We start from the raw sequence: 13128 nt of genomic DNA on the forward strand, positions 1-13128 counted from the left end.
TAGAATTCTCCTCTACAAATCTATACTGGGTACTTTGCTTCTGTGACTGTGGCGATTTCCTTCTGCTTTAGCGCACGTGGCGTGCGCTGACTTTGGAAATCGCCAAATCATTACAGCCACATTCCCAACTCACGGTGAAATATGGCATGTAGGGTATCATTTTACCTGGAACAAGATAAATAATATGTTTTGAGGTGTGTTATAACTGTGGCACTTATGGTGTAAAAGTTACACAGGGTGTAAAATGAAAAAAGGTGTTTTTTGCATTTATGCCTGATTCTTTTCTATAAAATGCTTATAAAATTAAATAATTCTTGGAAACAAATATTATCCAAAGAAAGCCTAGATTGTTCTTAAAAAAACAATATGTGTATCACTTTGATGGCGTGAGTAATAAAAAGTTATTGCTGTATCATTGCAAGTTGCGACACAGCTAATTTGCCAAAATTGTCAGGAATCTTAAGGGGTAAAAACCCCAGAATGCAAACTATTTAAAGAACAAACGGTAAATAACCAACAAACAATAATCATTCAAATGTCATTGCTAGTGATGATCCATAATCTGCTAATTACAGTTATGCAAAATACGTGTACATTTTCACAATTACGGCCATATGTAATTACCATTTGGATATCCCATTGATTTTGTGTAATCTATTTGTAATTTCGCGTCATTTCCATGTAATTTCGGTGTAATTTTGTGCCGACTTTAGTGGTTATTAGCAAAGCCCCCATACATGCTAATAGTGGGAACAAGTAAAAAAAAAATTCTATAAAAAACCTTGTAGTTTTTGCAAAAATCAATTTTAAGAAATGCAAAGAAAAAATTGTTTTACACTCAGAAAAGGGACAGTTTAAATATAATTTTTCCTTTGCATTTTTTAAATCGATTTTCTCAAACTACAAGCTCTTTTTGAAAAATGATATATTTTTTTACTTGTACCCACTATTCTCTTTAATATACTTCATTTTGGTCAAGATAGCACATGAGGGCTTTGCTATTAAAGGACAACTGAGGTGACATGTGACATGATGAGATCGACATGTGTATGTACAGTGCCAAGTGCACAAATAATTATGCTGTGTCCCTTTTTTTCTTTCTCTGACTGAAAGAATTAAACATCAAGTCAGGGGCATTCCTACCATTGAGCGCAAGGGGGCATGGGGAGTGCCTGGAACGCGGAAGTGAGGTAATTCTCCGCCCGCCAAGCCTGCAGTTGCCGCTAATCTATGGAGGGGGAGAGAGGCAGAAGGATGGGACCCAGGGGAAGGAGGGGGGTTCTGCCCCCACTCCCCGTCGCTGTCCCCACTACCATCTTGCGCTGCTTAGCCCTGCTAGGGCAATTATACTAGCGGCAACTATACTAGATATACTTGGGGCAACTATACTAGATATACGGGGCAACTATACTAGCTGCACTGGGGGCAACTATACTACCTACACTGGGGGCAACTATACTACTTACACTGGGGTCAACTATGCTACCTATAATGGGGGCAACTATGCTACCTTTACTGGGGCAACTATATTACCTGTACTGGTGGCACCTTTATCTGGCTTTACCTGACATGCCGCGCTTAGTATGCCATATTCGCTCCTTTCCTTTTTGGGGTGGGGGTACTGGGGGTGTCTTATAATACCCAGCACCTACCCAGCACCGGGTGCCTAATGCCCTTGGTACGCCCCTGCATCAAGTATACAAGTGGCAGTTTCTGTCCGGGTCGGGACCGGGTCAGACTGGGTCAAACTATAGCATAACCCTCACTGATAAGTAATTACAGCCATAAAATACTTTCCTGTCAGTAAATGGCCTCTGAGAGCAGGAAAGAGATAAAAAAGGGTAAATAATTCATAGTTTTGAGCTCTTGCATACTTCAATGAAGGTGTCATTGAGCAGAGACAATGAAACAGTGACAACTTAAAAACTAGATTTAACTATAAAATAATACTGTGGGATACCTAAAAAAAAAAAGGGGTTAGGAGGAGGAGGATAATTACAATTGTTTTACAGTTTATTTTCACCTCAGATGTCCTTTACCTGCTAGAGATGGCACAAAATTACACAAAATTGCTAAATTATGGTTCCTGATAACATGTACAAACAAAATTAATTACAATCTTCCTCCAAATTTCACATTACAATTTTGCATCTTAATTCAATAATTTAATAATGCAAAATTACAATTATGTGAAATTTGTGCTCATTACTAGTCATTGCAAAATTAGCACTGAACAATTTACAAAAACTCTAACAGTCCACGATTATCGTGCATGTTAACCAATTCTGATGGATCCATTCGGACGATATTTGGCGGAGATCACAGGTATCGGACAATGATATCATTCCATTCAAAACCTTCGTGCTATGTAACAGTCTGCTATGCTGATAAAAATCCACTCGAAGAACCCGTTTCATTTGTGTACGTGAAAAGGACTGATAGTCTAATGATCTTAGTATCTTAGTATCTTTTTTTTAAACAGGTGGAGGCCACCAGTTAGGCGTTGTCTCCACAGCTGCTATAGTATTATTGTATGGATCTATATGATGTATTTGATCCATCTAAATAGGGTGCTCTACACTGGCATATGTTGTTATGGGAGAGAGTTTTTTTACGGTGTAACCTTTTTGGCAAATAAAACTTAATTCTTTCAAACTCTAACTGGTTAATGAGCAATTGTTTTTTTTTCCTTTTGCGATCTAGCATATCTAGAGTTGAATTTTACACCCCTGCGGTCATTTTTGAACATAGTGGGGGTTCTCAAATCTCAAGGTCTGTATACACATTGCTAAAGACCACCTCAGGCAAGGATCTAGTCTGTGTATGGTGGCCCGATATGTAGTTAAGGAATCAGGCATTATGGATCATCTCACCAGTACACAGCTTAACATCTATACTCTCGCTCGCTCGCTCTCTGCCTGCTTCATCGTGCACCACACATCATATGTTTGTTGCTCTCCATAGTCAGGACATCCCACTAGCCAAATAAATCCAGGTTGTCCGTGTTCAAATGTTTCTTTTTGTCAAAAATGGAACACTAGGATAGCAAGGTTTCACTATGTATGTATTTAGCAATTTCTTACCTTTATTTAGAATGGAAGGGCACCTTGCTGATGTGCTCATATCCAGAACTAAAGGAACCACACGCAAGCATCCATTTCACGGATTTTGAGAAGTCATCTGTATCGTAATCCACAAACAGGCAAGAGCCAAAGACAAGACTTTCTTCTGATCAAAATAGTTCAGAGTCTATCATAGTGAAATGCAGTGATGCTCAATAGTAAGTGAGAGAATGACATAACCAGGAATAAGAATAACATTTTCATATATCGTTATGACTCATAATCAAGTCTTCCAGGGCACATACCGTAAAGACTATGTGAAGTAATTTTTATGAAATGCTCTCAGTCTCTGAGTGCATCTGCATTAGAGAGATGCTCAGTTTCATTTTCCATTTTTGGTCCCAGGCTTGCTGATATATTCATGTGGTTGAATTGTGGCAAACCAGACTTCTCAGAGCTGGTCAGGCTGACCAAATGACTAAGCTACAGTGGGATACGAAAGTTTGGGCAACATTGTTAATCGTCATGATTTTCCTGTATAAATCGTTGGTTGTTACGATAAAAAATGTCAGTTAAATATATAATATAAGAAACACACACAGTAATATTTGAGAAGTGAAATGAAGTTTATTGGATTAACAGAAAGTGTGCAATTATTGTTTAAACAAAATTAGGCAAGTGCATACATTTGGGCACCACAAAAAAGAAATTAAATCAATATTTAGTAGATCATCCTTTTGCAGAAATTACAACCTCTAAACGCTTCCTGTAGGTTCCATTGAGACTCTGGATTCTGGTTAAAGGTATTTTGGACCATTCCTCTTTACAAAACATCTCTAGTTCATTCAGGTTTGAAGGCTTCCGAGCATGGACAGCTCTTTTTAACTCACAACACAGATTTTTAGTTATATTCAGGTCTGGGGACTGAGATGGCCATGTCAAAAACCTGAGCGGGTCTTGCCTTTTTCATGATGGCTAACTCAGTAAAGGACCAGCCTTTAAAGCGTTGCTATCATATAAATCTGGCATAGTGGGGTCTGAACCATCTTTAACAGTAATTATAGATTGATGGTGTACCTTGAAATGAATCAGAGCACTCAGTATATGATTTTATATAAAAAATTGTATTTGCTTATCATACAGCATATATACAAAATATGAACAGTTCCAAGTAGTGTTTCCTTCTAACAGTATTCCATCTTATCAAGGCCTTTATAGCCAAGCATTCATCAATCTTCTAAGTAAATTCAAAAAAAGAATATAACAGTTGTGTTATGTAGAATAAGATCAAAAGTAGTTTCATCTGTATCAATAACTGTGTATATAATAGCTGTGTAAAACTTGTAGTAATCTTCTTAAAGAAATAGCATAAAAATAGCTTCTAAAAAACCTTCTTGCTAACATCTTAAAGCAGTAGGATCAGCCATACTTGTCCAGGGAAAAAACACACATATAAGTAGATAAATACTTGATCTACTTACATAACACATGTATTGTACTGTCCACGTTTTGATTTCAGTGAATGTTATATAGTAAATGATGAGAATCCTGTTCCTTGTGGGGGCCATGTCTTTTGCCCACAGTAAAGGCTAACTCGTGATGTCAATTCTGCCCTTTACTTTTTTCATGTCTCCTCCAATCACTGAGTCACCTCAGCCTTGCTTGTAAACACAAGTGAGTAGGGGATCAGGTTTCAGATAAGCAGCAGACAGGGAAATAAAGGGAAGATGAGGAATATATTATACATAAAAAGAAACCCTAGCATGCAATTCTTTGGCACCGACTACCAAAGAGCCAGTGCTCCTAAGGTATATGATAACTCCAAATCATAACAGCAGAAAATGTTTTGAAAGTTTTGAATGCAGGATTAGCATCTCTATCACTTAATACACTCAGACCAGTTGCTGTTGAAATTGGATTTTTATGGTGATGATACCGCTTTAACAGAACTTAATGCTGAAAAATTAATAAAGTAAATCACCAGAATATTAACCACATTACCTCTTCTCTGTCATCTCTTCAGCATCTAGAACCATTTGTGGGAAGGTAGCTTCTGCCTCATGTGTCTTCTCAGGAGATTGTTGGGCTTCTGCAAACTATGAGCTTTTAGCTCCTACTTTTATAGGGATTGGATGCAATATGGCTGCCTAATCTGGAATTTCCCTGATTCCCAGGTTCTGATTTATTTATTTATTGTATTTATAAAGCACCAACATATTACGCAACGCTGGACATTAGTTTAGGTTACAGACAATGTTTAGGGGTGACATATAGCAAAATGACAATACCTGAATACAAAAAAAGACCAGATCATGCAGCACAGTATGAGTACAAGGTAATGCTTAGTCACTGGAGGGGAGCATGGAGATTAGGCAAGTTAGGTTCACTCAGATGCATAGCATGGGTTCACAGTAATGGAGGTGCATGATCAGGTAGGACACAAAAGGAGGAGGACCCTGCCCAAAGGCTTACAATCTAGAGGGAGAGGTAAGGACACGAAAGGTAGGGGACCAGAGTTCAGCTGTGGGTCTAGAGCACTTGTGAGGGGTAGTAGGCCAGAGTGAAAAGGTGAGTTTTGAGGGCTTTCTTGAAGATGTTGGAGGGGGCTGCCCTAATGGGTGGGGGTAGGGATTGGCTAAAGCTTCCATGTGTCAATGCTTTATCATGTTTTGAATACCTAAATCATAATATTATTGTTTATAAATTCTGATTAGGTCATTTCTGATGCATCTTGTCTGCTGGTTGACTTTTTTGCCCCAGACATTGAGACTAAACAATGTCAATCATGACGCATTTCTGATTAAGTGTTCTCTGCTAATTAGGTTGGAATGTCTCGGTACTTTCCTAGACATAAGCTTGGTCAAATTGACACTAAGGCCCGGTTCACATTAGCGGTGGCCGTCCGGAATCGCCGTGCCGGAGCCGCACCGCTTGCAGAACGGACGGAACGGACGCACGGCATAGCAATGAAAGCCTATGCGTCCGTTCACATGCGTCCGTTCTGCCGGACCGGAGCCGGACCGGATCCGGACTCCGGCCTCCGTTCCAACATGCGCTATTTTTTGATCCGGCTCCTCCGGCAGCCGTATCCGGGGCGGAGCCGGACTGCACCATCCGGCCAATACAAACCAATGGGAACCGGAGAGCGCACAACACACTGGCTGAGAAATCCGGATGTTCTACCCCACTTCCTATGCGGATTGTTGCGGCGATATTGGATGGGGACACGTGGGCAAGCATTTTGGAGTGGAGCAGCACAGCTGGATCCGGATCCGGAGATGTTGGCAGCATGTCGCAGGTGGAGGTGAGTGCTAAACAGCAGAGGGCCTGATTCCACAGGTCCCCCTTCTGCTGACCTCCCAGACCCCAACATTTTTTTTAGTTTTTTACGTTACTTTTGCCAAACGGATCCGGATCGCATCCTGATGAACACCTGATGCAACCTGACCGGATCCGGATCGGATCCGGATCAGAACCGTACGGTTCCGATCCAAATCCGGGCCGGATCCGGTCAGGTCATCCGGTCCGTTTGGCAAACAACCGCAAGTGTGAACCGGGCCTAACACAGACCTGTGAGAGTCTTCAGCAATTTAGGGCTTATTGAAACATACAGGGCTTCTAATATACTTATTTAAATATAAAGCTTATTATATAAGTCTTTTTAAAACAATTTATCATATAAGAAATAATTGCATATTAAATCTTAATAATATAAAATCATGTTCTATATATTTACCTTTCTTATGAATAAATATAATAACTTCAACCGGCAGATGTCAGCATTTCATCATGTAATAACAATCTGTATTAATAATATTAATTTTATAAGACTATGAAACTGCCAGGTGGCATCATTGAATCATCTTTAACTAATTGGGAAAACACCTTCTTTGTTTTATATTTTATAAAGCCTTTTCCCAAAACATCAGGTGTTATCAGTTACCTGAGACTAGCACACGTCAAAAATCCTCCAGAATCATAACAATCTCACGAGAATGTTTTACTGTTTCAACTATCACTGATAGAATCCAGCTTTTAAATGTATTTCAAAGTATTAAATTATATTATATAGGGTTTAACAAAAACTATTTATTTCTTTAGAAGGACTGTATTGATTATTAATATTTAGATTAATAATATTTATATGTAATAATTAAGAAAATGTGCATATATAATTACTGCAGTAATGTAAGTTTTAACTTGTTCCCAGTCTTTACACAGAAGCATCTTTCAAATGTCAAGGCCACCGACAAAACGCACTAACATAAACAAGAATGTTCTGGCTTTTTGTAACTAGAATAATCCAATTGTGAGTTTCACTACCTGAAATATGCTGATATGTCACAGAGCAATATTTTAAAAAAGTACTCTAGCTTTACAGTTTACAATGAAATTTTGCATAGAACATTAAAACTTAAAACATTCACATATGACAGCTTTTCCTGCATAAATAAAACCACTAGAATTCTGACAGACATTCCAGAACGTTGTACTTGTTCCTCTGCATGAATGCCTTAGTGGATTTTGAGCAGTGTTTAGGGTCGTTGTCTTGCTGAAAGAACCAGCCCTGGCACAGCTTCAGCTTTGTCACTGATTCCTGGACATCGGTCTCCAGAATCTGCTGATACTGAGTGGAATCCATGCGCCCTCAACTTTGACAAGATTCCCAGTCCCTGCACTGGCCACACAGCCACACAGCATGATGGAACCACCACCATATTTTACTGTAGGTAGCAGGTGTTTTTCTTGAAATGCTGTGTTGTTTTTCCTCCATGCATAACGCCCCTTGTTATGCCCAAATAACTCAATTTTAGTTTCAGCAGTTCACAGCACCTTATTCCAAAATGAAGCTGGCTTGTCCAAATGTGCTTTAGCATACCTCAAGCAGCTCTGTTTGTGCTGTGAGTGGAGAAGAGGCTTCCTCTGCATACAGCATCTCCTTGTGTAAAGTGCGCCGAATGCTTGAACGATGAACAGTGACTCCATCTGCAGCAAGATTATGTTGTAGGTCTTTGGTGCTGGTCTGTGTGTTGACTCTGACTGTTCTCACCATTCGTCACTTCTGTTTATCCGAGATTTTTATTGGTCTGCCACTTCATGCGCAGTAGAGCCCGGAGGACGTCCGATGACGTCAGAGTGCCGGCGTGGGACGCAGAAGTTCCGGGCCTTGGAGCGCAGAAGAGCTCGACCTGGCAGCCGGCCTGGCCAGGTCGGGTCGGCCACCGGAGACCACCGGGAGCCTGCGGAGCGGCGGCGAGGGCACCTCCTGCCTGCCACGGGCTGGAGGAAGCCCCGGGTAAGTGGAATTTGATTTTTATTTTTTACCCACCCTCCCTGAACCTTCCCTTTAAATACTCTTTCTTACAATCGGATTCACCTGTGTATGTAGGTCAGGGGTCACTGAGTTTACCAAGCCAATTAGAGTTCCAATAATTAGTTCTAAAGGTTTTGGAATCAATAAAATGACAACAGTGGTCAAAGTAATGCACCTGTCTAATTTTATTTAAACAATTATTGCGCACTTTCTGTAAATGCAATAAACTTAATTTCACTTCTCAAATATCTCTGTGTGTGTCTCCTATATGATATATTTAACTGACATTTTTTATCGTAACAACCAAAGATTTATGCAGGAAAATCATGACGATTAACAACATTGCCCAAACTTTCGCATCCCAGTGTATATACAAATGGGCTTAAGTATCAGATAGAGAGGGAGAAGAGGTGTGTGCGTATCCCTAATGGACTATTTCCACATGTACCAACTCCTCCTTCGTGGGCTGAAGGTATCACTGCATCAGATAGTGATGGAAAGTTTCATACCCTTCCCTGCTGTTTTTATAAACTTTCCTATGAATGTCAAAGAAAAGCAAAGTAGAAAAGCAGCGCAGAAACGGACTACTCATTGAAAAAACAGTACTTCAGGGATAAGGCAAGACAGTACCTGTGTCGGTGATACCCCACCTCTACGGTAAGAGCTGCCCGGGAAGGTAAATGCTTGCTGTAATCCCGATATCCTTAGATCATCTACGGCACTGACAGCAACGCCGTCCGCTGAACAAGCTCCGCTCTCCAATGCGGCTGGATGGCTTCCCCGATCACGTGATTCCCGAACTTCCGGTTTCCGCTCTTCTGCGGTTCACGCTGGTTGTCGGTGTGTGCTGGCTGCAATGTCAGGGCACTATAGCGCTGGACACTGAAATGGAAAAAGCGAAAATAGTGCACACTGCTGGACAGACTCAGCCACACACGGGGAAGCAACTTACTAGCAGATTTCTTGTTTATTTAGCGTCGAAGGCGAGAGCCGAAACTCGAGTCGGGACGTGGAGGCTACGTTTCAATAACGCATCGGAGAGCGGAGCTTGTTCAGCGGACGGCGTTGCTGTCAGTGCCGTAGATGATCTAAGGATATCGGGATTACAGCAAGCATTTACACTCCCGGGCAGCTCTTACCGTAGAGGTGGGGTATCACCGACACAGCTACTGTCTTGCCTTATCCCTAAAGTACTGTTTTCCAATGAGTAGTCCGTTTCTGCGCTGAGGTACTTTGCTTTTCTTTGACTGTACTTTTGGGGCTTTGGAACCAGCCCACCTCATAGCTGCAGACATTCCTGCTGCGCTTCCCACTGTTGTTTTTTTGCTATGAATGTCTCTATGTGCTTCATAGTGAGTCATTGGGAAACCTGGCTTGCATTGTGACATGTGGTGAATGATGGATTGGCAGGAGAACAATGCCCCCAGCCTGAGCTTGGCCGACATGATCTGGAATTCTGGACCTCTCAGTGATGCATTTCAGAGGGTCATGGGCTGCCTTGCATATGTTACATTTTTGATAGATGTGCCCGGCCAAGGACCACCTAGACTGTATATGAGGCAAAACAGAGCTTGTCAGACCTCATAACTCTCAAAAAATTCAAACTGAAAACTGTGTAGAGGTGTCAATGGGAGAACACCTCTGGCTACAAAATACTGGAGGGGGGGTTTGTTTAGCTTCCTAATACTGTTGGCCACCTCTGGCCATTAAATGCTAGAAGGACACCTTTGGCTACCAAATACTGGGGGATTGGGCACCTCTGGCTGCCAAATAGTGATGTCGCGAACCTCCGATTTTCGGTTCGTTGAACCCCGTTCGCGAACTTCCGCGGAAGGTTCGGTTCGCGGAAAAATTTGCGAACCGCAATAGACTTCAATGAGGATGCGAACTTTGAAAAATAGAAAAAATTATGCTGGCCACAAAAGTGATGGAAAAGATGTTTCAAGGGGTCTAACACCTGGAGGGGGGCATAGCGGAGTGGGATACATGCCCAAAGTCCCGGGGAAAAATCTGGATGTGACGCAAAGCAGCGTTTTAAGGGCAGAAATCACATTGAATGCGAAATTGCAGGCCTAACGTGCTTTAAAACATCTTGCATGTGTATACATCAATCAGGGAGTGTAATTAGAGTACTGCTTCACACTGACACACCAAGCTCACTGTGTAACGCACCGCAAACAGCTGTTTGCGTAGTGACAGCCGTGCTGGACTGGTGCGCACTGTGGCGAGAGTGTAGGCCGTGGCGGTTTTCAAGCCCATATGGTCGCCGGCCTGTGGTAGCTCAAAGATAGAGCAACAGTGACTGTCCAGCTGATCAAATTTGGTCTGACCACAATGAAGCAATGACCTTATTATCTTTTGTGTCCCACCCCCACCCGAGACACTCAAATAGCCGGCGGTCATTGCTTCATTGTGATACGCAAGCCCCTTCACCGCGGCAAGGTAATGATCACGAAGGGGGATGGGCACATGTACATGCCTTTTGTTTTTTTTGTTGCAGCTGCCTGCAGTGCAGCCAGAAAAATTAGCCAGGCATGTACACGCACCAGAAAAATTAGTGTAGCTTAAAAATTCAGGAATCCGCCTAGAGTCCTGGACCCTGTTGGTGGTGACGGAGAAGGCAAGTGGCCTGCAGGCAGAGATGCTGTGTGTGGGGACTGACTTAGTCTTCGGTTCTGCAGTAGCCCTCCGTGATCCAATTCCTCATTCATTTTGATATAGGTCAGGTACTGAACACTGTCGTGACTTAGGCGACTTCTCTTCTCTGTGACAATGTCTCCAGCTGCACTGAAGGTCCTTTCTGACAGGACGCTTGCGGCAGGGCAAGAAGGAAGTTGTATGGCAAATTGGGACAGCTCTGGCCACAGGTCAAGCCTGCGCAACCAGCAGTCCAAGGGTTCATCGTCGCTGCTCGCAGTATCTACATCCACACTCAAGACCAGGTAGTCAGCTACCTGCCGGTCCAGCCGTTGGTGGAGGGTGGATCCGGAAGGACTATGGCGAGGAGTTGGACTAAAGAATGTCCGCATGTCCGACATCACCCTGAGATCACTGGAGCGTCCTGTCCTTGCCTGCGTGGACTTGGGAGGAGGAGGGTTACTGCCAGTGGTACCTTGATTGCGTTGTGCAGCCACATCACCCTTAAACGCATTGTAAAGCATCATCGACGGCTTGTTCTGCAAGTGCTGCATCCTTTCTGCCTTCTGTTGAGTTGGTAACAGGTCCGCCACTTTGTGCCTGTACCGAGGGTCTAGTAGCGTGGCCACCCAGTACAGGTCATTCCCCTTGAGTTTTTTGATACGGGGGTCCCTCAACAGGCTGGACAACATGAAAGACGCCATCTGCACAAAGCTGGATGCAGACGTACTCTCCATCTCCTCTTGCTCTTCCTCAGTGACGGCACGCAACTCCTCTTCCTCCCCCCAGCCATGAACAATACCACGGGAACATGGAGCAGCAGAAGCCCCCTGTGACAGCTGCTGCAATTGTTCTTCTTCCGCCGCCTCTTCCTCCTCCACAGAAACACCTTCCTCATCATCATCATCAGAGTCTGACTCCTCTCCTTCCCCACACGACTCCTCTTCTTCCTCCTCCTCCTCCCCCCTCTGTGCTGCCGCAGGTGTTGTGGAAACATCGGGTTCGGATGTAAATCGCTCCCACGACTCTTGCTGCCATAACTGTTCTCGTTCACGCTCCTCCACAGCTGTATCCACCACTCTACACACGGCACGCTCCAGGAAGTAGGCGTAGGGGATCAAGTCGCTGATGGTGCCCTCAGCGCGACTCACCAGTTTGGTCACCTCCTCAAAGGGCTCCATGACCCTGCATGCATTTCGCATCAGTGTCCAGTTGTTGGGCCACAACATCCCCATCCTCCCAGATTGTGTCCTTGTACTGTAATTGTACAGGTACTGGGTGACGGCTTTCTCCTGGTCTAGCAGGCGAGAGAACATCAGCAGGGTGGAATTCCAGAGAGTCGGGCTATCGCAAATCAGGCGTCTCACCGGCAAGTTGTTTCTACGCTGAATGTCCGCAAAGCGTGCCATGGCCGTGTAAGAGCGCCTGAAATGCCCACAAAACTTCCTGGCCTGCTTCAGGACAACCTGTAAGCCTGGAAACTTGGACACAAATCTTTGCACGACCAGATTCAGCACATGTGCCATGCAGGGTACATGTGTCAGCTTTCCCAAATTCAACGCGGAAATGAGATTGCTGCCGTTGTCACACACCACGTTGCCTATCTCAAGCTTGTGCGGGGTCAGCCATTGCTCCACCTGTTTGTTAAGAGCAGCCAGGAGAGCTGCTCCAGTGTGACTCTCCGCTTTGAGGCAAGACATGTCTAACACTGTGTGACACCTTCATACCTGGCATGCAGCATAGGCCCTGGGGTGCGGGGGCTGTGTAGCTGGAGAGGAGATCGCGGCACCAGCCAAGGAGGAGGAGGAGGATGACGACAGCAAAGAGGTGGTAGCAGGCGGAGAGGAGGTGGCTGGAGGCCTGCCTGCAAGCCGTGGAGGTGTGACAAGTCGGTCCGCTGCGCAGCCACGTACTCCCTGCTTGCTGTCATCGGTCACCAGGTTGACCCAATGGGCTGTGTACGTAATGTAGCAGCCCTGCCCGTGCTTGGCAGACCATGCCTCCGTGGTCAGGTGGACCCTTGACCCAGCGCTCTTCGCTATAGATGACACCACTTGCCTCTCAACTGCACGTGCAGTTTGGATATGGCCTTTTGTGAAAAATAATTGCGGCCTG

At 43.9% G+C, this 13128-nt stretch overlaps 1 protein-coding gene across 1 annotated transcript in view; it reads right to left on the reverse strand.

Moving 5' to 3' along the window:
- Window positions 1–3175, reverse strand: part of IL21R (interleukin 21 receptor) — a 77599-nt gene extending 74424 nt beyond the window's left edge. The window contains exon 1 of the mRNA XM_068244547.1: window positions 3084–3175. The gene's annotated coding sequence lies outside the window, so the exon portion shown is untranslated. The remainder of the gene's footprint in view (window positions 1–3083) is intronic.
- Between the last annotated feature and the right edge of the window lie 9953 nt (window positions 3176–13128).

This window comes from Hyperolius riggenbachi, chromosome 7 (assembly GCF_040937935.1).
Source record: "Hyperolius riggenbachi isolate aHypRig1 chromosome 7, aHypRig1.pri, whole genome shotgun sequence".
In the NCBI taxonomy this organism is placed as follows: domain Eukaryota; kingdom Metazoa; phylum Chordata; class Amphibia; order Anura; family Hyperoliidae; genus Hyperolius; species Hyperolius riggenbachi.